Here is a 17,112-nt window from a genome sequence, read left to right on the forward strand (position 1 = left end):
GTTTTTGTGAGTTTGTATGTTTCATTTGGCTGGCTGATGTTGTGAGCATTGTACCTAAACGCATGACATCATCAATAGGAAAATTTGAAAGGTGGTGATGGGATGGATCGGACTATTGGAATTGTACGGGACAGTACAAAATAAAATCCTTTGAAGCATGGAGTTTCGAATTGGAATGTCAACCAATACCTAACCAGTCTGCTACCGTACTCTGGAAAAACAAATATTTAAAAATTTGGCCAGAAAACTCGTCCTTCAAAAATCGATCATTCCTCCCTCCAAATCCAAGCATCAGTAACACCATATATAGTCACCTGGAACAACTACAAAAGACGTCTAACTTCCACGTCATGGCACAAGACCGAAGGGCAAGAGCTCAGATGGTCGCTGGTTCGGATAAGTAAGTATCGATATTTGCAGGACGAGTTTTCAGGCCAAAATTTTAAATATGTGTTTATCCAGAGTACGACAGTCTGACATTTCTCCCCGACACCACTTTTTTTTCGAAGAAAGTAGGCTACATATTTCGTTATTCGGGAAGATTTTTTTAATATGAGAAATTCACATGATTTATTGGTCGTTGTTTATTATTCATTTATGTATTTATTTATCAATCTATTTATCTATTTACTTATTTGTTTATATATTTCTTTATTTAATGTTTGCTTTGGTTAATTATTGATTTTACATGTCTTGATTTGTTAATTGGAAATTATATGTTAATATATGTTTTATATTGGCAATTGCCTAAGAATAAACTTTGAATTGAATTGAATTGTTAACTTTCAAAAGAAAATGAAGGACTCTAATTCTTGCTTAGAAAAATGAATACTTCACATTATTTAATTAATATCGAAATAGGGAACAGCATGGCTCAGCGGTACGGTCTTTGCTTCGTACCCGAAAGGTACCGAGTTCGATCGCCCGCCGCTGCGCTTTGTGGTCTTGAGCAAGTCATCTCTCCCCAGCTCAATTTCCGGCGATGCACTGCGGCTAACGCCTGGGCTATTCCATTGGAATAGACCCTTGAGGCAAATTTCCCCTATGGGATGAAAAAAGGGAATTATACTTTTTTTAAATGTATTTTTTAAATTTTAAATGAAAGCACTTCGAATTTATTTTAGACGAGATTGAAATAACAGACGACAAGAAAAATAAAAGTCAAAGGGTGTTTAAAACATCATGTTGATAGTATGCAAGAAAGCTAAGATGAAAAGCTGTCAGTTAAGCGGATAGCGAATCTAATAATTGTTTCTTGTATCCTTCAGATCGATAGGGCCTGTATTGATGCAATGCGTTTAGGTAAAATACAAAAATCCGCCAGTCAGATATAACATACCAACACACAAAACTATGTGTAACCGTAAACATTTATAGTCCAAGTGATAGAATTTAGTGAGAACTAATCATTAAAATGGCTGTCTAAAAACAATAGCAAAGAGTTGACTGACGTCAACTTCGTTCCTTCTATAGTCTGAGTTTATCCCATGTTTGTAGCGTTAAAATCAAAGCGAAAACGGTTGCCTACTGCCATTCTGAGAAGACGATTATCTATTGCTAAGTAAATTTAGTCCATACGAAAGAGCTTACTAGCCAATAACTATAGGATTGACAGAGGTGTAAAAACAAAATCTTAATAATCTTGACTCATCCCTTGAAGGAAATAGGTCCCTTTCCTTGTGAAGTGTGTGTGTGCTCTACCAGTTGTAGTCCTTCAGAGCCATTAGGCCCATGGAGCCGAAGTTTATCCTGGTTTCGGTAGCGTGAAGCGGAAATTAACAATTGCTCGATATCATTTGGATAGAACGCCAGTCTATCGCAAAGTAATTTTGGCCAGATCTAATAGATCCAGCTACTTAATCACTGCTGGATGTACAGGGGTCAGAAACAATATCAACAGCACTCGGTATCGATCGTGGTCCCTTTGCGTGTGAAGCGAGTGCTCTATCAACTGAGGTATCGGGACCCCCGCTCTACCTATTTAGCTACCGAGAATTCCTTTCACAATCCTTTAGGCTGTGATATTTGAAATCCATGTTTTGTTACCGTGGCATTGACAAGATACCAGGAACTTACTGAATCTATCATGACCCGGAGGACACAATTTCAGACTTACTCCCACACGACACAGCTGTCGTTGGTTGACCAAAGTTGTGCCCACACAAAACAATCCGCAGCAATCAGAGGAAAAGTCTCTTTACTCACATTCTCTCACCGTACTCAGGCGTAAAATGAGTACCTGGTCGTTAACATAGTTGTCTCTGTCGGAAAAAATGTAATATCGCCTAACAGGCGTCATGTCTTGTTCTATATGTTTCATGTTGCTGTTGGTCAGAGACCCTTAAACGCTTTGAGCACGTTTAGTGGATATTGCGCTATATAAAAGCTCAAGTTTTTTTTCATATTATGCGGTCGCTCTAAAGCTCCTTGACCTACCTTACACAACTAACCAGTGCGCTGATTTGCGATATTAAAAAAAAAATGATCCCAAGTTTATTGGTTGATTAAAACTAACGCCAGAAAGCTCCTGCAAGCGACCACATATGTGGAACATTTCAGATAATGTAAAGCTCCATTGTCTGCCAATACAAATGACTCTTAAAAAGCAATAAATCTATTGAAAGTCTATTCTTTGTGACGAAACAGTAATAAATGATATACCAGTGTCTCTGCTGAGATTTTAAGACTGTGATATATTGATTCATAGATCAATATCTAATATACGTCGGGTGCGAGAAAAAACATCCGGAAATGTTTAGAAGCCTGTAGTCTCGAGACTATAAATAATGCAATTAGGAAATTTTACCACAGTTAAACCTATTTATTGAAATTTAAGTACTCAATTTTTCAAAAAACTGTTGAAAAATTTGAAATCCACTATTGTGTTAACAACCACACCGCATTTTTGCTATATCGAAGATTTGGGACTTGGTTCTCAAATTTTGATGGAATCTGACGATCCCCCAGTTTGCTTAATGAATATGCGTAGCCTTTTTTTTCCCAATGATCCAATTAATTTTCTAATGTCTTGAATAGTGATTTGCTCCCAGGCGTTTTGAGTTGACTCTTTTTAACTCAGTATCCGTGTTAACGACCCTTATTAACCATGTTGGCATTGAGTAACCCAATGCTAGTACAATGGATTCAAGTCATGATTCATTGGATGAGGCCAATCATCTTTAGAGATAACTCGAATATCCTTTTCTCTTTAGGTAACACTGTGTAATGTTACAAGTGTGGGAAGTTGCCCCGTCTTGTTGAAAAACAAATGGCCGATAGATTGATGGATAGATAGATAGATAGATAGATAGATAGATAGATAAATAGATAGATAGATAGATAGATAGATAGATAGATAGATAGATAGATAGATTGAGAGAGAGAGAGAGAGAGAGAGAGAGAGAGAGGAGGAAAGACAGGAAAAGAGAGAAAGATAGATAGATAAAGAGAGAGAGAGAGAGAGAGAGAGAGAGAGAGAGAGAGAGAGAGAGAGAGAGAGAGAGAGTGAGAGAGAGAGAGAGAGAGAGAGAGAGATTGTTTTCAGGGAGAGAGAAGAGGAGAAGAGATGAGATTGAAGAAGAAGAAGAAGAAGAAGAAGAAGGAAGAGGAGGAGGAGGAGGAGGAGGAGGAGGAGGAGGAGGAGGAGGAGAAGAAGAAGTAATAGATTTATATATATATATATATATATATATATATATATATATATATATATATATAATGTATATATATATATATATATAGAGAGAGAGAGAGAGAGAGAGAGAGAGTGAGAGAGAGAGGGAGAAGGAGAGAGAGAGAGAGGGGGGGGGGGAGATAGAGAGAGAGAGAGAGAGAGAGAGAGAGAGTGGGGGGGGGGGTAGGGGGTGGGAGGAGGAAGTGATTACTAGAGGATATTAAAACTGAGTCCATTAATGAATTGTTTACCACATTTTATTGCTCCTATAATTTTATTATTACCCCTGCTCACCCATTATGTCCTCTCGTGTTTTCCACACTTTCATTACGCTCGCTTCATTTTCAGCCTCTAATGATTTTTGTTTTGCTGGACGGTTGTTAAAAGGGTCAATTAATAATGCACCAAAGTCCTCCTGTGGAGAACAATATCTTTTTGACCCCCAAGAATCTCCCCACGCCCGTTTAGAGGCAGAAAATCTCGCGGGATCTCGCCAACGGCCACGAGATCATCAATTGCCCCTTAGGGACTACAACGGCTCTGTTGAGCTTCCATTAACTACTAAAGCTAATGTGATTACTCGTGAAATATTGATAAGATAAATAGATTACATTATTTCATTTCCAATGGATAATAACTCCAATTGCTGGCGCCCTGAATGCCTGTAAATAGTCCAAATCTATAGAATGGAAATGGGAATTTTGTCTTTTAGTAACCACGGTCGACCTTGTCTGTCTGTCGTGTAGAGAGGCGACGCGTTTATGGGAAATAAATTAGATTGGGTTAAATTGTCACTGGAAACACATTAGCACTTTTGTTACTAATCTCTTCAGGTCTGTAAAATTTTAATAAGATTTATGAGTTTGGTCAACACTTTTTTTTTCACTGAAAATAAATTTACCTCGAATTTAAACGATTGGAAATTGCATAATTTAGAAATTGACAGACTTTAAAGGATGAACGACTTTATCCACCACACAATGACTTCACAAGCTTATTGACGAATAGAAAAGAGGTAAAAACATATTTATTGCAGTAAGGCTCGCGTTTTTCTGACCCCACGGCTCACCAATGGTTTTACTTCACAAGGTCCCAGGTTTGAGAGTTTTTGCCAAAATGAGGGTCATTTAAATCCATCGATATTTGAATGACGAGTTTTCCAGAGTACGGCAGTTAAATGGTTAAGTATCAATCAAAATCATGGGTTTATTTATGGTCCTCTATCGGTGCTTCAATAGTGAGACTAGTCGCGATACTAATAACGAACCTCGTCTTTCTAGCTATCTTTATATAACGACGTGTATATACATATGCAAGTAAGTGCACGTCGATCTATGACAATAATTATTATAATAATGAAAATAATAATAATAATAATAATAATAATAATAATAATAATAATAATAATAATAATAATAATAATAATAATAATAATAATCTATCTATCTATCTATCTATCCATCTATCTATCTATCTATCTATCTATCTATCTATCTATCTATCTATCTATCTATCTATACATCCATCCATCTATCTATCTATCATCTATCTATCTATCTATCTATCTATCTATCTATCTATCTATCTATCTATCTATCTATCTATCTATCTATCTATCTATCTATCTATCTATCTATCTATCTATCTATCTATGTGAGTCACGTATCAAAATTAATTTCCAAGACACTAAAAAATAATAATAAAATAACCTATAAAGCAAAACACAGCAAATTAAAAAAAAAAAAAAAAAAAAAAAAAAAAAAAAAAAAAAAAAAAAAAAAAACAAGAACAAAGCAAAAACAAAAACAGAAATAAACGAAACCAAAAAATATCTACCCCCCCTCCCAAAAAAAAAAAAATAATTGAATATTTAAATAGCTCAAGGCGTTGGCCAGCAGTACCTAACACTAAACGTATAGAACAAAACATGTCGCATGAAAGGCAAAAGTACATTTTGTTTTCGACATAGACATGTACTCATTTTACACGTGAATACGTTGAGAGAATGTGCGTAAAGAGCTTTTTCCAAGGACTTCACATTGCGCCACTTAGAGCGTGGCTCGAACTTGGGACCTACAAGTCCAAAGGCGAGTGTCATCCTACAAGACCACAAAACCGAACAACAAAATAATATGACCCTTACACGCTGAGTACTGGGTTTTCGTGCTGAGCGTGAGCAAATCTCCCTGCTCTAATGCAATTTGCATTCTTTGCATTTAATAAATTGGTATGTAGGCCCCTATTAGCTCTTATCCGCCTTGGGGGCGCTCCTGAAACTATCTACAAACTGAGCCAGTTTATTAAGCGACCCTAGGAATTAAAATCTCGTTAAAGTAATGCGATGCCAGTATTAGATTAAGCAGGCATCCCAAATACGAGTGATCCTCTGTGTATGTACGTAAAATTAGAAGGACAGAATTCTCTATAGTTCTTCAACCGTCCTCAAACGTCATTAGATCAGCAAACATGCCCCGCATGTCCCAAAGGTGATCACCCACGTGACATCGGGGAATTCCCGGCATGCCTCTGAATTTATTTCATGTATTTGATGGCGGGAAACTGACGGGGATTGGCGTGAATCTCAGAAAAGCTCCTTGCTTCCGCGAGACTTGGGGGAACTTATGTTGATTTTCGAGTCACCTTACAGATCAATTAACTTAATCAGCGTGGTGTTTATCTATCAACAAGACACTAGCCGGCATTTTATCTGGTTGTACATTGTCAGTATAATCCCTGAAGCCAGCGCGTGATATGATTACGATATTATGTTATCACGAAGATCACTCGTTGTTTTCATAGTTCGTCTCTCTTCTTGCTCTATGATAAGCTTTTGTTGTCACCCCCTCCTCCTCCCCCCCCCCCCAGTGTCGTGGTCAGCAGCGCAATCCTCATCGCCAATAGAAGGAACGAAATTTACGTCACTCAGCTCTGTATTGTCGTTTTTTAAGACAGAAATTTAGGTGAATACTTCTCATTAACTTATATCAATCAGACTATAAACGTTCAAGTTTACACACATTTTTGTGTGTCGGTACGTTATATCAGGCTGGCGGATGTTGTGATCATTTTACCTTAACGCATAGCATCAATACTATCATATTCATTCTCACCGTACTCAGGTGTAAAATGAGTACCTGGCCGTTAACAGCGTTGTCTCTGTCCCAAAATTTTGTAATATCGCCTGACAGGCGTCATGTCTCGTCCTACATGTTATGTGTTGCTGTTGGCCAGGGACCCCTTGTAAAGCGCTTTGAGCACGTTTAGTGGATATTGCGCTATATAAAAGCTCAAGTTAAAAAAAATAATTTTATCATCGTTATCATCTATATAAATTATATTAATCTCTATCTCCCCCCCCTCTCTCTCTCTCTCTCTCTCTCTCTCTCTCTCTCTCTCTCTCACACACACACACACACACACTCACACAAAGAACATTACAAGAATAAAAGAAATAGAATTTTTAAAAAAATTCCGGACAGTATGAAAGCGTGGCAAATTAAGCCATATTATTATGAATTTTTTATTTACATCAAGCAATCAAGTGATTATCATCTCATCTCATGTAGTTCCATATCTGAAGCAGACGTCGGAGGTCATCTTCCGCCAAGCTGATCTATCTCTTGCCAATTCTATTAAAGCAGCGCCACCTTTCCAGCTTCATCTGTCCAAGTTCTTATCCCTTTCAAATACGTTATTCTTTGTCTTCCTCTTATTCTTTTTCCATTCATCTTTCCAGTCAAGGCGAGTATTTCCAAACCAGGGTGGCGGATAATGTGTCCTAAAAATTCCATTGGCGTTTGATGATTTTTGTTATCAGTGATCTTTTTCTGTTTGCCATTTCTAAAATTTCTTCATTTCTTTTCCTTTCCATCCATGACACCCTCATCATTCTTCTGTAAAACCACATTTCCACTGCCTCCAGTCTTTTAACCATGGTCTTGTTTATGGTCCAGCTCTCACAACCATATAGCAGCACAGACAGTACATAGCAATCCAGGACTTTGATTTTTGTTTTCATGCTAATATTCCTGTTTTTCATAATTGTATGCAGCTGGTTGAATGCATTCTTCGCCATAACCTATTCTTTTCTTTATTTCACAATCTGATTTTCCATTGGATGTTACATTGAAGCCTAAATATTTGAAACATTCAACTTGTTGTATTGTTTGTCCTCTGCTTGTTATTACACAGGCTGGTGGGTTATTATTTTTAGATACCGTCATACATTCTGTTTTAGATATATTCAGTTCCAGTCCATATTTTCACTACTCCTGACTACAACATCCAGTAATTCTTGTAGTTCATGTTCAGATTCTGCCAGTAGAACCGTATCATCTGCATACCTCAGATTTGTTACATTCTTTCCTCCAATACACACCCCCTTCTTATGTTCGATATCTCTTAATATCATTTCACTATAGAGGTTGAATAAATCTGGAGACAAAACACACCCCTGCCTAACTCCTCTTCTAATAGGTGTAAAACTGCTTAGTTCGTTGTCAACACGCATTGCTGCTTCTTGTTCCCAGTACAAATTCCGTAATATTCTTAAATCTTTACCATCAATGTCCAAGGATGATAGAATTTTGAATAGTTTTTCGTGTTGTACTTTATCAAAGGCTTTTGAATAGTCGATGAAACACATATACAGATCTTTATTTACTTCAATACATCTTTCCATCAGCATTGATAATGTGAATATTCCATTTCTGGTACCCTTGTCCTCAAAAAAACCAAATTGCATCTCCCCAATTTCAGGTCGTATTTTATTTCTATTCTTAGTAAAATTATCTTCAAAAGAATTTTTGTGAGGTGGCTCATTAGGCTAATAGTTCTGTGTTGTTCACAATCAACTGCCCCTGGCTTTTTTGGTAGTGCTATAAAAATGGATCGTTTCATATCAGTTGGCATTTTTCCTGTGTCATACACTTGATTTAGAAGGTTTGTGATGAATTCAATCCCCCATTCACCCAGGCCAGTCAAGGCTTCAATTGTTATGGCATCAGGTCCTGCAGCTTTTCCATTTTTCATGCTTTTCATGACGTTCCTAACTTCATCTTTCATTATAGAAGGCCCTTCCAGTTCTTTTATCATAGGCATTTCTCCTCGATTATCAAAAAAAAGTTCTTCAATATATTCTGACCATCTGTTTAGAATGCAGTCTTTGTCCATGATGGTGTTTCCACGCTTGTCTTTGATGCATCCACTTTTAGCACCTGATTTAGTTTTGTTTGTCACTTCTTTGTTTTTCTGATGGAAGAATTTGCCATTTTTTTCTTTGCAGGACATTATATAGTGACATTGTTCATTTATCCAGTCTTCTTTAGCTTCGTTGCATTTTCTTTTTATCTGCCTGTTCAGAGTCTTGTATTTTTCTTCCTGATTTTTGGCCTTTCTTCTCTCATTCATTAATTCTAATATCTCTGGAGTAATCCATTTCTTCTTCTGCAACTTAAGTGTGGTTGGAACATTTTCTTCTAATGATGCAGCAACACTGTCTTTAAACTGCTCATATTTCTCTTCTATATCTGTTAGTTCTCCAAACACTTCAAACTTGTTTCTTACTGATAGTTCAAATTTTTCTTGTATCTTCTGTTCCTCCCGGAGAATGTCTATTTGGTATTTAGGTTTAGCCTTTGCTCTTTTGCAGATTTTCAATTTAACTCGTATGGGGCATAGCACAGGTATATGATCGCTGTTACAGTCAGCCCCCGGCATAGATTTGGCATACAAAACCGAGTTTCGGAAACGTTTGCTGATGAGTATGTAATCTATTTGGTTTCTCACTCCATCTCCAGGACTTTTCCATGTCCACTTCCTTCTATTGTGGTTTGTTGACCAAGTATTTGTGATTGTCAGATCATGTTGACGGCACCATTGAATAAGACGATCACCTCTGTCATTTTTGTCTCCCAGACCATGTGGGCCCACAATATCTTCTATTCTTTCTCGGCCCACCTTGGCATTAAAATCGCCCATGATGAGTTTTATGTCTGAAGACTTAAACTGATGCATTGCTTTATCTATTTGTTGATAGAAATTTTCCACTTCTTCATCATCGTGACTGGTGGTTGGGGCGTATATTTGTAAAATATCAAAATCAAAAGGTTTTGCTTGTAGTTTGATTGCCATTACTCTGTCTGATATGGGCCAGAATCCTTTGACTGCTCGCGCCGTTTTATTATCTAGTATAATTCCAACTCCCTTTGGTGTTCTCCTCCTCTGAGTATATAATTTTACAGTCATCATAATTAAGTTCTCCTGCTCCTTTCCATCTAACTTCTGATAATCCTAAAACATTGATATTCAATCTCTTCATTTCCATAACTACATTTGCTAATTTTCCTTTCTGGTACAGACTTCTTACATTCCATGTTGCTGTTCGTAATGTTTGGTGGTGCACAGTAGCTGGATGACGGTCGAGAGTCACCTGTTCACCTGCATGACTATCTCTACCGGACGAGGCTGTAATCGAGTTGCTCGAAAAACATCCATTGACGTCGTTGACTAGATTCGCTTGGACGGACATCATGACGATCTTGGGATGATACGTCAGTGGTTTCCCGTTGCCTTCTGACGGATTTTTATCTGGTTTACTCCATAGCCTTTTGACCTCCCGGTCATAACCCACAAGGCAGTGGGAGCATTTGGCAGGTTTTAAGGCGCCTCCCATTCACCTTGATAGTCCCTTCATAGAGTATATGAGGCATTTTGTATGTGTAGCTGTGCTGCCAGACTACCCAACCTCACTCTCCACGACTATCGCCAGTTGGTCCGCGGCTTTACAGCTAACCTATAGATCAGGATCTGTAGGCCGTTCCACGATCCGCCACCTGTGACGCGCTGGGTTGGGGATGGTCGCCCCAGCTGTACCCAGAATCAAGTGATTAGAGAAACCAATTACCAAAGATATGGTTTGAGTTCCGCTCTTGGATATTCTTCATTAAGCAACTGTGAATTCTAAAAATAATTTAGATAAGGAGATCAGACCAAAAAAAAAAAAAAAGTAAATGGCCCGATCGACCGTGAAATAACTTTCTCTTTAACCTTAATCTGGTTTATTAAACAATGATCCATTGACCCCCCCCCCCCCAAAAAAAAAAATAACAAAAAAAAAAAAAAACAAAAAAAAAAAAAAAAAAAAAAAAAACAAAAAAAACTAACAAACAAAAAAAAAAAAAACAAAAAAAAAAAAACAAGAACAAAAAAACAAATCAAGAACAAACCCCCCCCCCCAAAAAAAAAAAAAAAAGAAAACAAAAAAACAAAACAAAACAAAACAAAAAACCCCCACCAAAACAAAACAAATAAAAAAAAAACAAAAAACAAAACAACAACAACAACAACAAAAACAAAAAAAATAGAATCAGCAATATGATATTATATGATGGACTGACTGTAAGGTGGTGAAAGTTTCCCTTTCAATTTCCTTGGCCTTTCGCTATCGTTGCGTTTCAGGAATGCAATCCAATTTCAATACTTTAAATCTCCACCTTCTGCACTACGTTTTTTTCTTTCTTTTCTTGGCATAAAATGTTCTTGGGTACAAAAAACTATAGGCTATGTGTTGGTTTAAAAAAATGGTTGTATGTATTTTTATGCTTTGTCTCCTCTTGTATTGTAATTTGTTTGATGTTTTTTTAAAAATGTAGTCTGAGATCTGTATCGCTGCTAATGGGTCGTTGACGGATTTGTGAAATATTTGAGTCGGATGTCCATAAGCCTCTCTCGAGTGTTCACTCGAATGCGACAGAACAACTGTTCTTTTTTGTTATCATGAAAAATATGTCAAAATCAAATATATCTCCTATTCTTTTAAATCAAATTAATTTTTTTAACGTCCACCAATTTAAATATCTTCTCATGTTATTCTACTTATATACATATTGTGTGCAAAAATAACTTTACATATTTATACGCTAAATCACTATTGCTTAACTATGTGTTAAAGTCAAGAATTTCATATCGTTTAAAAGAACAATTATTAAAACACATTCAAGCTTAGTTATATTGCAATCTGTCAATCATAGCGGGGATGGTGAATATTTTTGTAAGACAACTTAGTATTTTGATTTCGGAAATAACGCAAAGAACTCATAAAGAATGTTCGGGGACCATCGTGAAAACGAGAGGTCTTTAACTCTCCAAAGAATCCTTTCGCATTAATGTGCCTGATATAAATCGACATGTTTTCTTTTACTGTTTACATAAAACAAAAACAAAAACCCAATATTATCTTAGTGAAACAAATTTGTTATTATTTTTGTTTCAATGGGCATGATCTATATTACATTTCCATGTGCTCGAGGTCATTGGTCACTTTGGAATATGTGCTCAAAATACCCACATAGTGAAAAGTGTTCACAGTTTGAGAAATATCCACCGTTACAATTTGTCTTTTGCTCAGCATGACTCACGGGTATGTTTACAACTTTCATAAACAAAGTATCGTATTTCGATATATTGAGAAATGTCCAATCGTTGTACAGCAACAAATCGATGACTTAGTTGGACGAATACATGAATAAAGATCGCTGCCGTTATCTTACTCTTATTGGTGAAAACCAATGATCAGTGAATGGATGGGTGAAACAAGCACAAATATTGTGTTGTTCTGACCACGGATTACCTTTGTGAACAAACACACCAGACACACTTATACATACACAAACACACACACACACACACACACACACACAAACACACAACCACACAAAATTTGTAGCCCGTCTTCGATAGGGCGAGGAGAAATGCCTTTCACAAAGACATAATCTCCGACCAACTGTGGAGCAAGACAACTGATAAAGGTTGGACAAGACATGTCACGAAAACCCACTGGTCACCCATCGAGCGCGGCACATTATGTTTGCCATTCTTGAATTTTGTTCATTGGGGAAGGGGGGGGGGGTTCTTTGAAAGTAATAATTTGAAATATCACTGAAGCTAAACTTCTTTAATACCGGATTCCATGTAAGTTTTTTTATAGTATAACCTTTTAAAGGAACTGCCGTTTTCAAATACAAGAGGTGCATAATTAAAATAACATAATTAATTTGACACCTCCACTCTGAGTTCCTTGTTGTGGGCAGTAGTAATTAATAATATTGTTATTCGCCGCATGCCAAGAAAAAGATACCTGCGCTTTTTCTCTTTGGAGAAATATTTGTATTTTTTCTCATTGTGACAAATTTGCATGTTTACTCCATATTGTTATCATTTTTTTATGAATGTAGAAATCAACAGTCACTACGCCTATGGCTTTCAACTGCATTAAAATATAACAATTGTTTATGTCAAGTGTGTCCAAAGTGTTCAATTTGCTTTGTCATTTTGAATTCAGAGTGGCAATGTTAGTGAGTCGTGCACATGAATCTCGTGAAAAGTAAACCCCTGGTCAAGCCTGTGGGGAGTTCAGTGATCGTAATCACAACATAATTCACTGTGTATAGATAGTATGCGCTTGGCTAAGAAGCTCATAACATTGTCATCCGGAAGTATAACGGACCAACACACAAAACATTGTGTGACATGAACTTTTATAGTCGGGGTAATACAGTTTAGTGAGAATCGCTCACAAACGCGGATGGCAAAATACAATAACAAAGGCTTGAGTGACGTCATCTTCGAACTATCTATAGATAGTATGCGCTTGGCGAAGAAGCTCATAACATTGCCATCCGGAAGTATAATGGACCAACACACAAAACTGTGTGTATCCATGAACGTTTATAGTCAGGTTAATATAGTTCAGTGAGCATTACTCATAAACGCGGATGGCAAAAAACAATAACAAAGACCTGAGTGACGTCATCTTCGAACTATCTATAAAATATTGTTTACGTAAACCTTCCAAAAGTTCACTCATCCCAGACCCTTTGCTTTGTAATATGTAACGTAAATAAGAAAAATCCCAAAGTATGGTTCTGTAAACAATGAAAAAAAGATCGGCTTAATGTCACTAACAATACTCTTCAAGAGTCGTAACTTCACTTCCTTCCTAATGACGCATGGTAACTTAGTAACACTGGCTCTAAATTATCGGAACAATGGCGGACGCCCGTATGAAATATTTCTTCGGCCAGCATAAAAGCGTATCCAGAGGAAAAAATCCCCATAAATTTGATCATGTTTTGACTTTTACACATTCTGATCACAAGGAATATGAAAAGTTCAGGCTAGCATGAAGAATAAAAAGTAATGATTTTCTTTGTTTAGAACCAAGATGGCCGCCGTTGCCAGGCGGCGTGATATCAGACTACTGAATCCAATTCTAGTGTTCGAGCCTATTATTATTAAAATCAATCAGAAGGTTGTGAAGATATCCACGTCAACGTATGCGTACGGGTTGTGGAACGGACCATAGATTAAATGTACTTGAAAATAATCAATGATGGAAGTGTAAGAGTGTTAAGTATAAATAACGCCTGCCATCTGGTTTATTTCTATTGTTTGAGTGCTTTTTATGTAGTTCATAATGACCTGCTAGAGAAATAAATGAAGCATGGTGAAGTGTCCAGAGCATACATAAAAAATTGAATCATGAAATGTGACCCACCGGATCAAAAAGGTATGTATCAAGGTGGATTATATACTGGAAATTGACTTTATTGACAACATATTATGAGACAAGTTAATGATTACTGCTTTATTGAGGAGAGTATTTATAGAATTTTACAATTAATTAAAATATATGGGCCTTATGCAATAATTAACTTTAAATTCACTTTTCGTTAGGGTTTGCTTCAAACGTTTTACGTTTGGTAAAATAACTCACTCACTCAATCTTTCTGCGCCGTTGGGGTGCTTGAGGCAGCGGCAGGTGATCGTCAATGTTCTTGGTCTTTCGCTGCATGAGTTGCTGTCTGTAGGCTGAGGCCCTGGGTTTTTAGTTCTCTCCTGTACAGTTCTTCTCCAGGTTTCCTCAGGTCTTCCCCGTTTGTTTTTCATGTGAAGTCCAGCACAACGCTGTTCTCGGCATGCGGGTATACTTGGTAAAAATTCAATTTATTGCCAGAAATATGAGACTTGTGACAACATTTTTTGTTTATTAAGAACAAAGAATATAAATTTAAAAGAGCTATCTGTCATATCTCTGGTCATATTAACTTTATATTATCTTTTGTTGTTGTCTGTGTGCTTATGTGGTCTTGAGGTAAGATACTCGCCCTATGACCTACTTAGATTTCCTGCCTTCGGATAGGTTGCAGATACGGGATGGAAGTCGACTTGGAAATTAATTGGCACCCACGTGGGACGGGCAGCAGCTTCTAATGGTGTCCAACTACTATGTTATGATGATCTATCCAGGACGCAATTCATTGCCGCATTCGTGTACAGTCGCGAATCCGCCATGAGAAACGACGATACCGTGAGGAAACTTCTCGACCGAAGTCGATTCGCCGGTCTCCTTTTGCTGGTACAGAAATCTTGTGGGACGGGAGACGTACCAGCAAGAGGGGGCACGAGGTGGCTGCAATCAAACTAACTGGAAACTGTCTAACAGCGGTTTAGTTACCCTACGTCAGTGGGGGTTTTTCCACCTGTTCCACATGTACACATTTCGACAAAGAACCCGAAAAGGCAGAGCATCTGGTTGAGCGTTGTATTTTGAGAGACTACCGTGCGGGTTCGCCACTATACACAAATGCGGCAACAAATTCGTCGCCTGGATCGGACGTCATAATCTTGTAGCTTGAGACGAAACCATTAGAAGCTCCCGCCTTCGGTCGGAAGGGCCAGGATTCGAGTCTCGTTCTGAGCTGAGCATAGTAAAGTCCCCGGAAAAGGTTCTTTACTCACATTCTCTCACTGTCCTCGGGTTAAAATGAGTACTTGGCAGTTATCAGTGTCGGATTAAAGTGTACTATCGCCTAACAAGCGCATGTCACGTCCTACTTGTTAAGTGTTGCTCTTGGCTAAAGACACACCGTAAAGCACTTTGAGCATGTTTAGTGGATGTTACACTATATAAATGATCATTATTTTCTACACCTGGTTCACCTCGATATATTGCCTACCAGATTGAGGCGGTAGATAGAAATTATGGGCTTGATATGTCTGAAAATTCATGTTTATATCTACAGTAATCAATAAGACCAGAATAATTACAGAACGTATTAATCAATACATACATTCAACTTGCATCATGACGACCACCACCGCCATCACCCGACCATCCGCACGCCACAATCATCACAGCCATTGATTCCCCCACCACAACTATCACCATTAAATCTTTCAACCTTTAACCTTTCCAGCCACCCTCAAACATCAAACAGGATATCAGAAGGGGGTGTGTCGGAACCGGAAATTGGATACGGCAATGTCCAAAGCAGGCTTTAATTCAATGGAAGCCATAAATGTTTTAACACAATTATCGGCGGATGGTGCCTTGATTATAGATATGAAACAATGTGGACTAAATTATTTAGTTCTGAATCGCCCGCTAATCGAATCCATTTGATAAAGCGCAGGGCTATTCCGGGTCTCCTGACGGGCCCTAATGGAATTTCGGAGACTCCTAGGGGTACGGTGGACGGGTGGTCGAGAAGAGGGAAGATGATGCAGAGGAAGGGTGTTGGAGGATAACAGGAGGTAGTGGTGATGTTGGTGGTCATGTTGGTGGTTGTTGTTGGGTTGAAGGGGGGCAGTGTCATAAAGAGGGTTGGATTTAGAATGATAGTGTTAGTGTGTGTATGTGTGTCTGTGTATGTGTGTGTGTGTATATGTGTGTGTGTGTGTTTGTATGTGTCAAGAGGGTTGGGTGCCGTTAGATTAAGGTTTATTATTGTTGTTTTTGTTTATGGTTTAGGAAATATTATATATCTAGTATTCGTAGTAGCTATGAATATCATGATTTAATTTGTCGTTATGGTTCTAGAACTTATGGTGATGATCACGACGACAATGATGATAATCAAGATGATGATGATGATGATGATGATGATGATTATGATAATGATACCGATGATGATGATGATGATGATGATGATGATGATGATGATGATGATGATGATGATGATGATACGGATCAGTGAACCGAAAGTACAAATCGAGTTCAAATCTTTCTGGAAATACATATTGCTTGGAATACTCATGGTGCCTTACAATCACAGGTTAATCTGTAGATGTACCTTTTAAATAATTTAAAACAATTATGTATCTTATTTAATTGATGCTTGTATGTGGCTTCAAGTATTGCAATATATATATATATATATATATATATATATATATATATATATATATATATATATATATTATATTGCAATACTTGCAGCCACATACAAACATCCATTAAAATAAGACACGCACACACACACACACACACACACGCGCACAGATAGATAGATAGATAGATAGATAGATAGATAGATAGATAGATAGATAGATAGATAGATAGATAGATAGAGAGAGAGAGAGAGAGAGAGAGAGAGAGA

Source organism: Berghia stephanieae, chromosome 5, assembly GCF_034508935.2.
Source record: "Berghia stephanieae isolate SIO BIC M18660-M18661 chromosome 5, UCSD_Bste_1.3, whole genome shotgun sequence".
Taxonomy (NCBI): Eukaryota; Metazoa; Mollusca; class Gastropoda; order Nudibranchia; family Aeolidiidae; genus Berghia; species Berghia stephanieae.